Genomic DNA, 16,056 nt, shown 5'->3' with positions numbered 1-16,056 from the left:
AAATATATTACAAACATATCTTAATCACATTTGTTCTATGAACTCAGTAGTTATGAAAGTTTTTAATCACATTGCATTTGTGTATTTCAGGTATCCTGTTGATGAAAGAGGTACTCCTCAAGAAAAGACTCAATGTGTGTCAGGGTTGATTTAATCAAAATGAGATACGCAGACTCAGCGAAACTACAGAACTAAGTCTGGAAGAGAGCCACCGTCACGTCCGTCAATTTGAGCATGGCACAAGAAATTTATGGAGACAGGGACAGTGTTGGATAACGGGAGGAGTGGATGGCCAAGGACAAAGGGATGGCCCAATTCCCTGGCCACCCTCTTCACCAGATATCACTCCCTGGACTTCTTTCTATGGGGTTATGTTAAAGATATCGTGTATCGAACAGAAGTAGTACCGCCTTGATGTGCTTCGTGCAACTAATGCCGCCATATAGCGGTGTATTAAATTAGTTAAAAAAACTTTAATATCTACTCCTCATTTTGTGACAATTTCCATTCCATTTTTGTAATATATTTTTTAAACTGTAAAGAGACTTTATGGACACCCTGGATGTACTGAAGGTCACTTGTCTAGGCATTTAACCCAGGTTGTATGAAGCTGGGATTTCCCTCGAACCTTCCCTCGGTTTGCACTCAGCAGCAGTGACATTAAAGCACAGCATTTAAAAAAAAACACTCTCTCAAAAAATAAATAAAGAAATAAATGAAGCAAGAAGGAGAGGCAGCCCTTTGAAGTGAGGACTGTGCTTCTGTCTTCAAGTGTTCAACGCTGTTATCTCCTGCAGGTAACAGGATGGATCCCTCAGAGGTTCTATTTCCTCAAATTATCAAAGCTTTGACCGAGAACCGTCCTCGAGGTTCAACCAGTCACGCAGCATTTTGCACTGTGCCACAAACCAGATTAGTAAATCTGGCCGGAGAATAGCTTCAGGCCCAGGGGAGCTGCCGGTCTATCGCTCGCTGGACATTGCTGCTCTTTGCCTTTGTTTGGATTTATCTGGAACAAATCACCGTCATCAGTCGTTCTTCACATCGAGCCTCTCGTCCTCGTATTTAATCAGGTAAGCCTGAAGAATGCCGGACTTTGGCGATTGCTGTGTTGCAAATATTAACTCAAAGTCACTAATTAAGTCTTGCTAGTTTTGAAAATGTTTGTTAATTCGTCCAGAATGAAGATTGTCGACACATGCAACTCACAAAACACCTGACGCAGTCTGGCATCGCAGTCCTTTGATTTATTTAAGAGAGACCCAAATGAAGACATCAGATGTACAACTCACTCAAAGGGCAAGAGCACAGAAGTGCGTCATTCCCTCTTTTTCCTCTCTGCCGCTTCCTTCTTTACCCCTTGTGACCCTCGAAAGCCATCCATTAATATTCCATCAGCACGCATGGCGTCTACCCTCCCTCTTCATTTGGCGATTCAGTCTGTAAATAGCTCACATAAATGTCCATGTTTATGAATATGAATGCAGTGATAGTGTATATATTCATCTAAACGTGGGCAGGAAACAGAAAATGAGTAAGGGACAGTGGAAAAGACACCTGAGGAGAATGAATTACGTTTTACATAAATCATCTATCTGTGACTTATGTTAGCACCGTCTCCAGGCAGGACACTTCCTCGTTTTATATATGTGTGTGTCTGTGTGCCCACAGATAATGATACTGCAGAGTAAGATAAATTAACTCTTATTCTTGTGGCTGAGCTCGACTCTCGGGTGTTTAGTGGAAACTACAGCATCATCAAGCAGGCGAGGGAACAGAGTCGGGTTCTGATGCAACTTCAAGGAGCACAATTTATGGTGAAATGTGCTCTTAATTACTCTATCTTGATAATAAAACCAGACTTTTGCCATCTGGGGTAAATATATATTTCCTAGAACAATAATTTCCTCAACCTCAAGTCTAACAGCGACCTTTTTGATGATGTTATCGGGTTATTCTTTGTTGAATATCATCAGGCAAAGTAAGACAATGGCAAACTTTCAGGATTTTATATATCGTGTAAGTCATGTTCTTTGGCTAAAAAGATCACATTCAACATTTCTCTGGTTCTCACTGACATGCTGCTTAAAGGCAGCTAGGTTTGGCTTTCAGTTATGATCAGAAAACATGTAATAGGCGTCTCTATCCATAATCCAGGGCTGGAAATTGTAAGATTCTTCTCCTGCAACAGCAGCATCAATGTGACATGATGGGACCACTGCATAAAGAACAAAAAAGATGTGTAGCCCCTAACAACGTATGTTGTATCCTCAATTAATTTATTCCTGAGTGGTAGCAAAGGACAAAAGGCTGAGTAAAATATGTTGGATGGCTGTCGAGGACTAACCCCTCCATCCACTTCTTCCTTCCTCCTAATACACATTTATAGCTAAATCAGTAGTGAATCGTCTAAATTATCACCTAACAAGACAGGGTGATGGATGTAGCTAGATGTTGAACATCTATGTTATGATCAAATCAACACATAGTTAGTTACAAAACCTTCATCGCCATAGTTAGAAAGGAAAATGAGTGACTAATTGTAATCAACTGAACTATTATACTAGACATACTGAGCGCTTATGGCTTGCAAATGCAAAGTTTCAAAGTTGGCCCCCAAAAGCAGTGTTCAAGGGAGTAAGAGACACATATTACCAACTGGTGTTTTGGCAACTTTATCACTATAATTTTATCGTCCTCACATCCACTCACCATCTGTGGCAGGAGTCTACACACACTTTGATCAAAGGCTGAAAGCCATGAGGAAAAGAAGGAAAAATACCAGTCGAAGGTGTCTCTGCAGAGAAATATACCGGTCCACACCTCTCCAGGGTCAAAAAGGGATCATTTTTATATGAGCCTATATATTCTGCTGAGAATTTTGCATCTACAGAAGTAAAGTAGATGTTGGTGTGCTGGTCACCATTTAACATTTTAGTGCCAAGGCTAATGAGAATGTAATCTAATCTCTAGAGACTTGGCCATAAAACATATTATGGGACAAATGATGCACTGATTAATAGTAGTTTGAGATGTTTGCATTCATACCCACATATCAACATTACCAGAGAGGAAGTTAGAGACCTACTAGGTTATTTTCCGTGAATAAACAATGTCCAACAAAATCTCATGAAAGAAGGAGAATTATCTCGTCCACAGCAGAAAATGTTGCAGGTCCACAATAAAAACGCTTATACAGAGGAAAGGTGGGGTGGTGGCAGGAGCTAATCCATTAACTTTTTTAAAACTCCGAACACCCGACAAAAGATTGTTGGTTTGCGATTCAGTCAGTGTACTTTTCTGCTTCCCTCCCTCAACATTTCTTACTTATCTGCTACTTTCTCACCTGTGGATTGGTAGAGTTAGAATTAATGTGCAGTTTTAGCTCTAATGTTACGGATACATGGTTACATCTTATCAACATCAATAATCATGAATCAGGATGAACATCGTGTCTCATGAATGCTGCAATATGCAATAGATGTTGTCTGGTGTCACAAGGCAGGAAATAGGGTAGTTAATTCACTCGATAGGTGTTGACATATTTCGTTAGAGAAACTAAACGTTTGGGCTACTTTGGGCAATATGAACGGTCATCCATGCAGCTCTGCCACTATCGCTCTGCTGCAAAAAAGGATTTTAAAACCTGTCGGTTTGATGATGCAGCTCTTAAAACGCTGGAAAACCCCAGTATACTTTAGAGGTGATGCAATAATCAACAATTTTATGTCAGCGACTAAATGGAATATAAAAGAAAAAGATTTATTTCAATTAACTCAACTTGACAGCAAAAAAAAAAAAGAAGAGCGGAACTGAAATAAAATGCAGTTTGTTTGAATAAGCGCTCTATTAATTTTCTCTTCCGCATGCCTCTGGGCTCATAATCCCATTTAAACACATTTCCTAAAACCATTTCGACTTAATTCAGTCCTGATTCATCAGAGGTTGATTCATTCATGCTAAGCCAGTGTTGCTGTGACACAGGTGAGAACAGTCATCAATGAAGCTGCCAGAACCGTTCGTGAAGCCCATCGCACATTATGATCGAGGAAACAAACAAGTATCGACAGTTTGTGCCTGTCCTGATGGAGCAGAAATACCGTCAGCTGTCTCATAATAAGCACAGCGCACACAAGCAGCTCATCACTCACGACACCGAGAAGCTGAAAAGGTTTCACAGAATAAAGGACAACAAAACTTTTTGTTCTCACACATTTCTGAGTGTGTTTGTTTGCTTGAAGGACCGCGGTGTGACAATTTTTACCTGTTTCTGTGAATTATTACCACAGAACTGACATTGAAAAGAAGAAACAGATGGTTCTACTTTATATTGTGTTGAAAGAAAACAGTTTGCTCTGCTCTTCTGCTCAGTGTTAATACAACATTACCCTGGCAGCTCTGAGCCTCAGAGTCAATCCAGGACAGTTATATTCACAGAAGGCAAACATAAGAAATGTAACTCACTCAACTGTGCTTACAGTAATAATTGCTTCTTACGATGCCCAAACAGCTTAAACTTGCATTTAATGATATGGACCTGTCAGGAGCTCTGGCAGAAGACATTTCATCCTGCAGTGCTAAAGAAGAAAAGCCTTTTGGCTCTTCGCCCTCATCTGATTTGTGCCTCCTCATTTCCCCTCTCCTCCATCCTCCTGTCTGTGACCCAGAAATCAATTTCAGCACAAACTCCTGAAGGATGTCTCAACTCTTTAAATGCACCTGGAGGGGAGGAGCGAGGAAGGGGGATATTTTCACAGACACCTTTGCAACGTCAGTGACACATAAAGTGACTTTATAAATTGAGTTAAAATACCTTTAATGCAACAAAACTTTATAAAAATGATACACCTGTGACACGCTTCCAGTTTAATTGGAATGACAGATACCAGGAAAGCTTGTCTCCTTTTTTTCTACTGTATCAGCAAATCTTTCATCTAGTCTCTTCCCAACCTCCTCTGTTTGCATCATAGCTGGGAGAGACAAAGATTCAGAAGAATCAAGGCTGTACGAAGAGGGCCGCAACCTTACCATGGGAGACCAATGTTGGTGCCTTTTAAGCTTTTCTCCAATTCTCCCCTCATCTTTTGAGAACCACAGTGATTTTCCACATCAAAGCCTCTTTTCATGTCTTGGAAAGCTTTGGTTCATATGTGAGACAGTACTATAGAAGCTCTTTTGTGTCTCCAGAGGACGAGGTAGATGATTGGAGTTCACCAGACCTTTGTATCTTTTTCTCTCCTTCGGGCCAGCAGCTCCATGCAGCATCAGCGGCCACAAACATACCATACACACAAATATTTCATCAACTATGCTGCGACTGAGTTGCAATGTATAATAGATTTGACTGTTTTCATTTGCTTATTGATGAAAGAGATATATTTCAGCTCTGCATAATTTAACTAACATCCTGTTTTATTTGGAATTCTACTGATAATAATAACATGAAACTATAGATACTATTCAGAATTAATGCACCGCTTGCACAAACAAAACTACGTCTATTTTAACAAGCTGCAGAGCTCAAAATGTGCCTCTAAAAGATCTGGAACACATGCAATAATCTGCTGCTTTTTTGATTTTGCACTATTAAGAGATTTTGGTTCAGTTGAGCTTTTCTAATGTATGGCTTCATGTGTCTTTGGTGTCATTTGCTCTTTGAATAAATTCTGAGCTCATGCATGTAATGGATGTAATATCGCAATAATTATCATCAAAATCATCAAGCAGATCGTTGTAACACCAACTGCTTCTCATTTGCCTCTGCAAGTTAATTCATTCAGCACCGAAAAACACTTCCTCTGTACAATCGAAGGTGCCAATGTTCTCAGTCTGATTGCGTCAGTAACCACCCCTTCTGAAACACACACACAAACACACTCTCCTTAGGCAGAGCATTGGAGCAACTCAGGAGCAGCCCTCCTCAAGGTCAGCTGGCACGGTTCAGCCCACAAACACACTCCGATTGTCTCTACAAAGGAACACTTGATGGATGTGTTTCTAACATAATGAGCGGGTCACACTGTCTCCTGAGCTGTGTCACGACACTAACATATAAAATTGTGGTACTGGATGTGTCCGTGTTGGAAAAATAATCATTTTTAAAACAAAATCAGAGGCCATTTGCTCCTGAGACTGAAATCCCTGCCATACCCACCTAACAGCTTGCTGTTTTTCCAAAAAACAGCATCAACAGCACTAATCACCACATTACAAAGTACGTTATACAACAGCTTCAAGCACGGTGGAGCCTAATATGATCCAATTTTGATGTGTTGAGGGTTGGATTAAAAAAAAGAAACATGATTAAAGACGAAGAAAAACAGCCAAACAAGACAGGACCCACCAGAGACCGCACAGCAGTGCAGCAGCCGTGTGATTGGTGATTAGCAGGTGAAGTTATGATTCACTTCTTAAATTAGCTCTTTTTGATGGAACCTACTGGGAACTGAAAAGAAAGAGTGGGCCGAATACTTTAAATTTAGTGATGGAAGTGAGGCTCTGCAGGCGGATTGGAGGCTTAGAATCCGGAGCTCTTAATGTGACCCATTGACCTCTCTTTTAGGCGACTGTGGAGACAGCGACAGAGACTGGCAGACTTTGGCATGGAGCCGATCATCAGACATGTCTGAGCATGTGAATTCATGACTTGCACCAGGGATATTAGCCTCAGAAAGTATTCAGGGTATTGTTGGTCTGTTTTATGGTTTCTGCTCCACTTCCCTCTGTGGGCCTGTGAGAATAAACCTGGCTGCATTTCATCGCTGTCCACTCTGATCTGACACCTTATAAGAGCCTTTATCATGCACATATGCAAGTTCATCATTTTATTTGGCGGTTAAAGTAAGAACACATATTTTTATCATACTGTGCATTACTGCTGCTTCTCTTATCTCCTCACTGAAGCACCCTATTTTAGCACCTTAGCTGCTGGGCAGTTATTACAAATGTGTTCCACGGTTTGTCATTAAGAAACGGGGGAGGAGCAGGGGCTATAAATGATACATCGCAGGCGGTTCAGGCACAAAAGTCGGGTTTCTGGTCACAATCAAAGCAAATCTGAAGCTATCTTTTGAAAGGATGCAAAAGAAAAATGTAAATGAAACATTTTTACAGCTTCAAGGCAAATAGTGCAAAGTGCCAGAGGTTGGAAGGTTAGGCTGGAATGCTAGTGGTTGTACCTCTGACTGTCCGACCTGAAAACAAACCTCAAGAAGCAGAAAACAACGACTGCGGTGGACATCCACAAGAGGAAAGTGGAGAAAGCTCTTCTTTGGGAATTACTTCAATTTCTGGGAATATCTGAGATGTGTCGTCATTTTCATCTTCGGATTCACAAAGTTGTTTCCACCCCCCTGATGCTCATCAAGTTTTCTTTAAAACCGAAAAAAACTGTAAACTTTTAGTCTTTTTATGCTTACTGTTTTCATTTACATTTGGGCTTCTCACATCTTCTAAATACAAATAAAAAATGGCAACGGAAACCCAGCTTATATGGAGGGGAATAGCCTTTAGTGTGGACTCTGAACGCTGGGTTTTATTATACTGCAGGTCTTTCATGTACACAAAAAGCAATGAAACAGTAAAGAAGAGGGAGGGGGAGGGGGAGCCCCAGAGCACAATATGATCTCTTTAAAGCCTCACTTCATATAGAATGGAGAACTGCAAGCTCACATCTACAATATCAAATTCTCAGAGAAACTATATCCACATGGAAAATGTTCTGTTTCCTATTCCTCACACATTTGTCTTTATGCTACAGCAACTTTTGGCCAGGCAATGATAGCTTCACTTTGCATCCAATTAAAATCCTGGCAAATGCACAAGAATTCATGGTCCCATGTTTAATGTATTGATCCACAGCTCATCTGACCAGTAAGATACTTTGATATCCAGAAGATGGATTACAGTCATATGATTTCCAGACAAAGCATGCTAATGACTTTGGTCATTGTGTTGCTTTTCACATCCTGCCAATAACAAATAAATGAGAGGGCAATAACCTTTCTGGATGGATTTCTATGACATAAGAGATTTTTCTTCTCGCCTGTTCAGCAAGCTATTCAGCACAGTTACAATTACATACAAGCTTTCCTATTGTTAGAGAAAAGGGCAAGATGTGTCTTCTTCCTCCATCTCTTGCCTGTACTCGGCCTGTTGTACAGTGTTTTCATTTCAAAGCCAACAAAAGGAGAAGCTCAACGGAGTAGTCCTACACGTCTGAACACATATCAGTAATATTGTTCCGAAAAAGGAAGAAAAAAATCAAGTTGAGTTTAACATTTTTTTATGAACACAAATTCGGATTTATCTAAACTTCCACAAAGTTCCCGTCTGTATTCGTATAATCAGACTACCAGGCTTAATGTAGACTATGAGTGGTGCTTTACAGCTCTAATTAAACCGATATTCAGAGGAAATAGGAGTCCGTCCGTGATCTTTTTATAGCGGGCTACTGAAATCATTGTTTTGGGGTTTTTTAGATTCACTGGCGCGAAAAAAATATGGGCTTCTGCGATAAAGAAAAAAAATCTATAAAGCAGGCTCACAGAGTAGAAAAACTACCCGACAGATGTTGTCCACTCTGCTGACCGCTTTCCATCAGCACCGAGCTGAAGTTGAAGGTTGCCTGCAGCCAGGGCATCGCTCTGTGTGATGCTGATGTTGCAAAGCAGATCCCCTTTCAGGAGATGTAGCAAATCAATCAGCCATGACTGCTGCAAATACACTGCGCGTGCAATAAATAAACACGAGAGATGGCTTCTTTTTCTGTTTTTTTTATCTGAGATCCCCGCGTTTGGCCCTTTTCTAAACGAGGCTGCACTCTAATGGTGCGATCACTACAACATGGCTGTTAGACATCCAGTTTGTTCTGCTCTCTTCTGCTCACGTTGTGTCCGACACATGAACAGACGTTGCATGGCTTGAATAAAAACAGATAACTCACGCGCTCCACTTGATTGATCCGCGGATGCCATCGCTCTGGATTGTGAGAGGCGGAGGCGCAGCACCCCGAAATAAGCGCTCTGTTTACGCGGTGTGTGTCCAGTCAGTGGCCGGTGAAAGAAGCCTGCCGGCCGCTGCTCCGGTCCTCCTCCTGGGCTCCTGTGGCAGCGATAAACACACCTCCTGTAGCTGCTACTGTGCAGGACTGAGCATCACATCGCACATCGTGGAGCTCCACTAGTGTGGGATGATGATGTCGCGGGAATAGGAGCGTTAGTTTCCTTGTAACGAGAACATCTACTGCCTGAGTCACCCTGCATTTACAGGGAGAGTTAAACAAGCGATCTTGTCTGTAATAATAAGATATTTGGCCACATCAAATAGAAGCCTGCAGCCTCTTTGTATTTCTCACACAGGAAAGGAAATAAAGCACATAATCACACTCTTTATTTATAGCTTTCAGCAAACAATTCAACAGCTTACATTTAAAGCCACATGCCTCCTCTAATGGCTCCATCCTCAATACATGAGCATTTTTCACACCTTCTGTTCCCAGGGCTGTGAAGAAAACGTACGTGGCACCACACAAAGTGTCAGGGTCTGGAAACGCTCTTCTAAATCCAAGTCTATATTTATCTCTAATGTGTTTTACAGCCACAACCCTCATTAACATAATGTGGGTCAATGTCCCACTTCTGCCATGAACATACAGTGACCTGTGCCAAGATCGAGAAACTGTTGTCACACGATGCCTCGTGTGGGATTCAGCATTGAATATTTAATAAATACTATAGAAGAATGCATTGGTGAAATCTCAGTCAAACAAGATAGAATTGATTTTATGAAATGAGTTGGAACCTTTGAGTCTGTTTTTATGTTTTCAGGACAAAAGAAGCACATTATTGCTTTTTTTCCCCTGAAATGTTGTTGTTTTCAGGCTTTTTTGTTGTTGTTGTCTTGTTTGGTGTCTGGTTTGTTGTGTTTTCTGGACAAAGTTTTTGTGAAATGTTTGGTTGTTGTTTATCTGACATGTGGTATTTCTTTCCAAATTGTTGCTTTACTTTTTGTGTTGTTTTTTCCAAAAGTTGTCCAGTTTGATGAGTTGGTGCCGTCTCACATAGGGTTGTACTTTTGTGTTGATCGAAATGTGTTTTTTCTTGCTGTCCTTTGTTTTATTTAGTGATTTCTGGGCTTTCACGGGTCATATGTAACATCTAAAAAAATTACTCCAACTCTACTGTGGTGTATGAGGGATGGTCGCCTTCAAACAGCTGATGTGTAGATGGTACTGGAAGAACTCTGCTGGCACAGACTTAGCCGAACACAGAAACCAGGTCCGTATCAGAATTACAGATTGATGCATCAAATCTGGAGAGCTCTTCAAAGCTCAAAAGTTTGTGCAATCACTGTGTGATTCTACCGTTAAGAAGGGTAAAACCTTCCCATATTTGGGAAGTTGCTGCGCACAACAGGCACATAGATAGAATATAATCTATACATATCTGTTGGGCCTCTCCTGGACGGACTAACTGAGGAACGTGTTTCTCTCAAAATGTCTATATTTGACTATGTGCATCTCTTATCTGGGATGCACACTGTCGATGATGCTCTTTCGAACATCTCTTAAGTATCAGACACTGCACTGCCATTCCAAGAAGAAATCTGGTATTTCAACCTTTCATAGTCACAACCAGGTTGCTAGTTGTGTGCATCCAATATCAGATTTGCGCACGCACACTTTGCATCAGACAGTTTACTGGTTACGTGTAAGCGCCAAAAGTACTTGGTTAGGTTTACTGATGGAAAATAACTGGTTAAAGTCAGATCAAATAAATGTTTGGTTTGGACTTAAACACGTTAGCTTTACGTTACATGACACCAGTTTGGAGATTATCCCCAGTTGTGGATCAGCAGGAGATTTCAGATGCACACCAGGTTCTGTGCCACATTTACACTAAAGCATATCTCAAATCCAAAATGTTATTTCTTCAGGTCCAGATTTCAGGCTTTATTAAGACTAAGGGAATTGTTTCTCTGTTTTGTTAAAAAGAAAACACATCACGTTTGGAAATGTATCCACCCTGTTGGCGAAAAGTCATGTAAATTACTTAAAGGGAAACTCTGGTATTTTTAAAGCTAGACCTTATTTCTGGCATGAAATACGTTCATCTACTCACCGAGAACAGTTTGGTGAAAGTCGATGTCCTTCAGAAGATATTTAGATTCCTCGATATCCATATAACGGATATCAGAAGATATCTTCTGAAGGACGCCGACTTTCACCAAACTGTTCTCGGTGAGTAGATGAACGTATTTCATGCCAGAAATAAGGTCCAGGTTTAAAAAATAGTTCCCCTTTAAGTAAATCTTCAGTGCCACAATAGAAAAACTGCTCAATTGAAAGCAACAGTAAATGAGCCGTAAAAAGGTTTTACTTGAGCGTGAGCTGTGAAAGTACTGGTTCTGAATGGATCTATGCTCTGAGAGAACTTTAAAGGAACACCATACTAATACTGGGCTGTGTCTCCAATACTGTCCAAACAATCTCAGTTTTTGGTGTCATAGATCCAACAAGACATTGAAAACTGTCCTTTGTGTACCTGCTCCTTGTTGATGTGATTAGATTTCAAAATGAATGCTTTAAATCCACTGTTTAACCACAGGTTCTGTTGGATTCAGATCTGGGGTTGGGTGCATTAATAGTGTGCACCAATTTTCCCACATAAAAAAATATTATTTATACAGTAATTGAAGATTGTACAAACATATATGCTCGGTTTATTTACAAAGCACCAATTTATTATAAAAGTCCCCTGAAGGGGACCTGTGCAGAGAAATTCTACACGTTGAAATCGAATCCAACTAGTTCCACTTCATTACAGCTCAACTGAGCTGAATTAGAGCAAAACAGAGAGCAAGTTTCACAATCTCCACTGTTTAATTTGACCACCGTCCTTGTAACCGATTACATACACGGGAGAGGAATCGAGTTATTGAGACATAAATATTCAAGACACTCTGCTGCTTCCAACTTTCTGTGTAGGGCCTCGTCGCACATGCAAGTACAGCTGAGTTCACCGCTCAGACTTTAAGTTACTCAAATGGTGATTTTGTCAGATGACGCTGCAGTTATAAAATCTGAATTTTATTAGAGCGACAGTCTGGAAACACTTTAAGTGACTGTGAGTTGACACGTAGTCTCAATGAGCTGATTTTCAGTCACAATTTCTGTTCTGTTTCACCATCTGACAAAAGAAACAGAATAAAATATGAATGAGAGCAGCTTCATTGGAAATTTGACTGTTTTTATATACACTTACAATTAACTAATTCTTCGAGAAGTATAACATTTGAGGAAACTGGACAAGTGGAGGACAAAAGAAGAAGTGTCAGGCCTAAAAAACTATCTACAGCAGATGAACAGGATCTGAAAGGGATGTCCTTAAGAAAGAGGAAAAAATCCAGCAAAGACCTGACAGGACCTGAGAGATGCATCTGGACCTTCAGCTGATCCATCTACTGTTGGCCCAAGCCTCATCAGAAATGGTCTCCATGGAAGGGTGGCTGTCAAGAAGCCATTCTTAAGGAAGGGAAACAGGGAGAAAAGGCTGAGCTATGCCAAATGACACAAGAAGTGGACTGAAAATCAGTGGCAACAGGTCTTATGGAGGGATGAATCCTCCCCAGAGCCCGGACCTCAACATTATTGAAGCAGTGTGGGATCATCTGACAGAGAACGGAACAAAAGGCAGCCCACATCCAAAGAAGAGCTTTGGGATGTCCTTCAAGAAGCCTGGAGAACTATTCCTGAAGACTCCTTAAAGAAATGACAGAAAGCTGGTCTCAGAGGGTTCAGCGTAGGCCCTGACATTGAGATTTATTTAAGAGAACCATGTATATAAATCAAATTAAAAAGAAAGGTAGATGGCTGTTAAGTGACTGGGAAACACTCTTTTGTCTTGGTGAATTATCATGTTGAAAACTAAAAAAGGATGCACGTGGTCAGTAACAATGCTTAAACAGACTGTGGCATTTCAGCCATGACTGATTGGTATTAATGGACATTCCTCACAGCATTACACTACCGGTATTAGCCTGAACTGTTGACACAAGGAAGGTCGGCTCTGCTGATTCAGGCTGTTGATTCTGACCTACCATCTGCAGCTTCAGCAGACACAGGGATCCAGCAGACCAGACGTTTGTCCAATCTTCAGTTGTTCAGTTCTACTGTGAATGTGTTGGTTGAGGTTTTATGGCAGCAAACTGACTCTAATGAGTCCGCAGCATTTACCTGCTGTAGCTGGTGGAGGTGGTTATTATAGTTCTAACTATCTTGATATGCGGTTGGGTATTTTAGCCCAGCCGATACCAAACTAAAAGTCAGGAAAATGTTTTAATTTCACATGTTTTAACTTAAAACTATAACTAAATAGAAGTTTAAAGAAGAATATATATTGCAAGCCCTTAGTAAGTAAAATTAAGTGGAATTAAGCTCATAAAGTGAGTATTTATGTTTATATGTGTACATATTTCTAGTTGTCGTTTTCTGTATTTTTTTCAATACTAGGGGGCAGTGTTGCCCATTTTCTGTTCTCTTACTGTCAATAGCCCTCCATGTTTGGGCTCTGCACTTTCCCTTGTGTAGATTCAGAGAAATGATACATTTTAAGAGTATTCAGATGACCATGTGAGGGGAAAAACTAATAAACATGTGAATGATCATAATTACCTTTGAATTTGTCTGTATCACACTATGTAGGTCATCCTTTTTCTTTACTTTTTTCAGATCAGGTCCGACATCCTGACTGAATGACCCAAAGGAGCTCCTGAAGCTTGATGTGATTCATTGTGTCCAGAAGCTGTGATGGTGAATAAAATGATGAAACTTCAATCTTGAGGGTGTAACCTTTGAAAGACTGCCCACTCCAGGCTTCTGTATAAGTTCTGTCTTTCATTTGCACTTCCTTTGTACTTCTTCCATTATTCACTGACAGCATTTCCTTTTGAAATGATTGTAATGACCATGTAAGACCTGAATTCATATGCTTGATTAGAGGAGCATCCTTTCTAATGCGTATTCTGCCATTACCCTTTGTGTCATGAATAGGGACTAAACATCATTTGAATTCTTTAGTGATTACACCGGTGAGAGAAACTGTAAAACTATAATGGGCTTGATTTAATAATTAAATAGTTTTCTCCTTTTGCAATGACAAACTCCTTATTGTGGATTTGAACTGTAATCAGGAGGAAGACAGTCGTTTACATTTAAATACAGTTTCTAACTAAAGTAACAGCACGTCTGCACAGTGGGCCACCGACAGCTCCCCCTGTCCTGCGGAAGGGAAATTTCCACTGGAGTTGTTGTTGTCCAGCTGCTCACCCCTCAACCAGTGCGCAAGTGACAAAATGCCAGAGCACTTAGGCCAGACATGCAGTTTGGCAGTTTGTTGCGAGTGGGGAATAGGAGCTGACTACTGCCAGGAATGTAGGGTGACAGAGAGCGGAAAAGTACTAGGGGCAGCCTCAGCACCCTCCCCAGACCAGTTCAGCGCTCTCCAGGCTCGTTTACGAACTGAGACAACCTGCAGAGATAGGCCGGAACAGATTATAGAGATGGTAAATTAAGAGTTATTTCCATTCTTTCTCAAGCCACAAGCATAGTCATGAACGCAAAAAAAATCTTTAGGCTGTTATTGATGTGCTGATCCAGCTTTTGTTATACCTAAAACTGAAGAGTGTCCGCTGACCTGTAGTACTGATCCGGTAACAGTGCTCTCCTTTGACTTACACCACCGTCAGTCAATCAGTCAATCAGGCAATCAGTGAACAGCCTCAGTGAATTCATGAGCTCACTCAGTGTGATTACATCATATAACATTTTTTTAAATAATGTAAACATGTTGGTCAGACTTAAATATCACTAAACACACTCAGGTGATGTGGTCAGACGTCATAAAAAATTTGTCAAATTTTTGCTTTTAAAATAGTTCAAAATGGTCTGTTGTTAGTGTTAAGCTTGAGCTAAAATCTTTTAAATGACAGACTGAACGAATGAAAAGAATATAATGGAAAGAAAAGGGAAAACTAACACCTGAACATAAACACGAGAGTGTAAAGAGAAACATATCACAGCTCTGTTTGAATGCAACACACCACAGCACCTTAGAAAGAAGAGAAAAATGAAGGCATCAAGTCTCAAAGTGCATTTAACTGAAACCTCAGAGGCCTCAGTAGAAGCACAAATCAAATCTCCCGAAAAATAAGGATGGTTACCATAGAAACTTTGCTCCTGCTTTAACAGATCCCTCTCCTCAGATCAGTGTTGAGTGGTCTGGATGAAAAAAAAAGTTGAAAACACATTAAAACACTTTAATCTTTTGCTTTTCTGCCCTCGACACAAATATTCTCCTCTGAGCAATAAATCTGCTGCAGCTCCTTCAGTTCTTTGTTACACTTCTGCTTCCTGCTCTCTTCAGAGGACACCACTTCCTGAAGGACAACATATTGTGCTACACTGCAACGAAGTGCTGAGAAAACATTTCATTTAAACACTTTTTACAGTTTTATTCAATTATCCACAAATACAGTTGAAAAGCATTAACACTGCTCCTTTTGAGGAATGCAATTAACAGAAAGTTATTGTACAATCTATGATTTTTCAGCTTTCAGAGCAGCAAATATCATCAAATTAAAAAGTAGGTAGACAATGAAAATCTGTGGAGACACAAACAAATAGATTTTATTCTATATGGCACAGGGTCGTTGTGATTCTTGTTCTATCTTATTCTCTTTTGGCAGAAATATAAATGTAAATAGGGCTAAAATAGTGAGAAAAAAACATGCATTAGGTCCATCCACTGATGGCTTTTGCCCAATGGCAGCAGGGGAAGGCTCCAGCCTGCCTGCCACCCTGAATTAGATTAAACGGGAGTACAAAATGGATGGATAAAAGCATCATGTTCACTGTTGTGTTGATGATAATAGGACAATAAGGCCACAATTGCCACTAATTTATCGGAGTACAAATAATCGTAAAAGTTTGTTTTACAAAGAATTGGAATAAAGTTTGGTGGTTTGACTCAGTTGCTGTATCAAGGTGGAACATAACAT

The 16,056-nt window shown here is 40.4% G+C and overlaps 2 protein-coding genes across 2 annotated transcripts in view; both read right to left on the bottom strand.

The window, feature by feature from the left end:
* LOC140278687 (TANK-binding kinase 1-binding protein 1-like) overlaps positions 1-9,137 on the bottom strand; it is a 71,117-nt gene extending 61,980 nt beyond the window's left edge. The window contains exon 1 of the mRNA XM_072373757.1: positions 8,945-9,137. The gene's annotated coding sequence lies outside the window, so the exon portion shown is untranslated. The remainder of the gene's footprint in view (positions 1-8,944) is intronic.
* The window catches only part of tbx21 (T-box transcription factor 21), a 477,598-nt gene that overhangs the window by 134,285 nt on the left and 327,257 nt on the right, over positions 1-16,056 (bottom strand). The window lies entirely within an intron of this gene.

This window comes from Leuresthes tenuis, unplaced genomic scaffold, assembly GCF_036924035.1.
Source record: "Leuresthes tenuis unplaced genomic scaffold, fLeuTen1.0.hap1 SCAF_20, whole genome shotgun sequence".
Lineage (NCBI taxonomy): Eukaryota > Metazoa > Chordata > Actinopteri > Atheriniformes > Atherinopsidae > Leuresthes > Leuresthes tenuis.
This window is presented reverse-complemented; position numbering and strand designations above follow the sequence as displayed.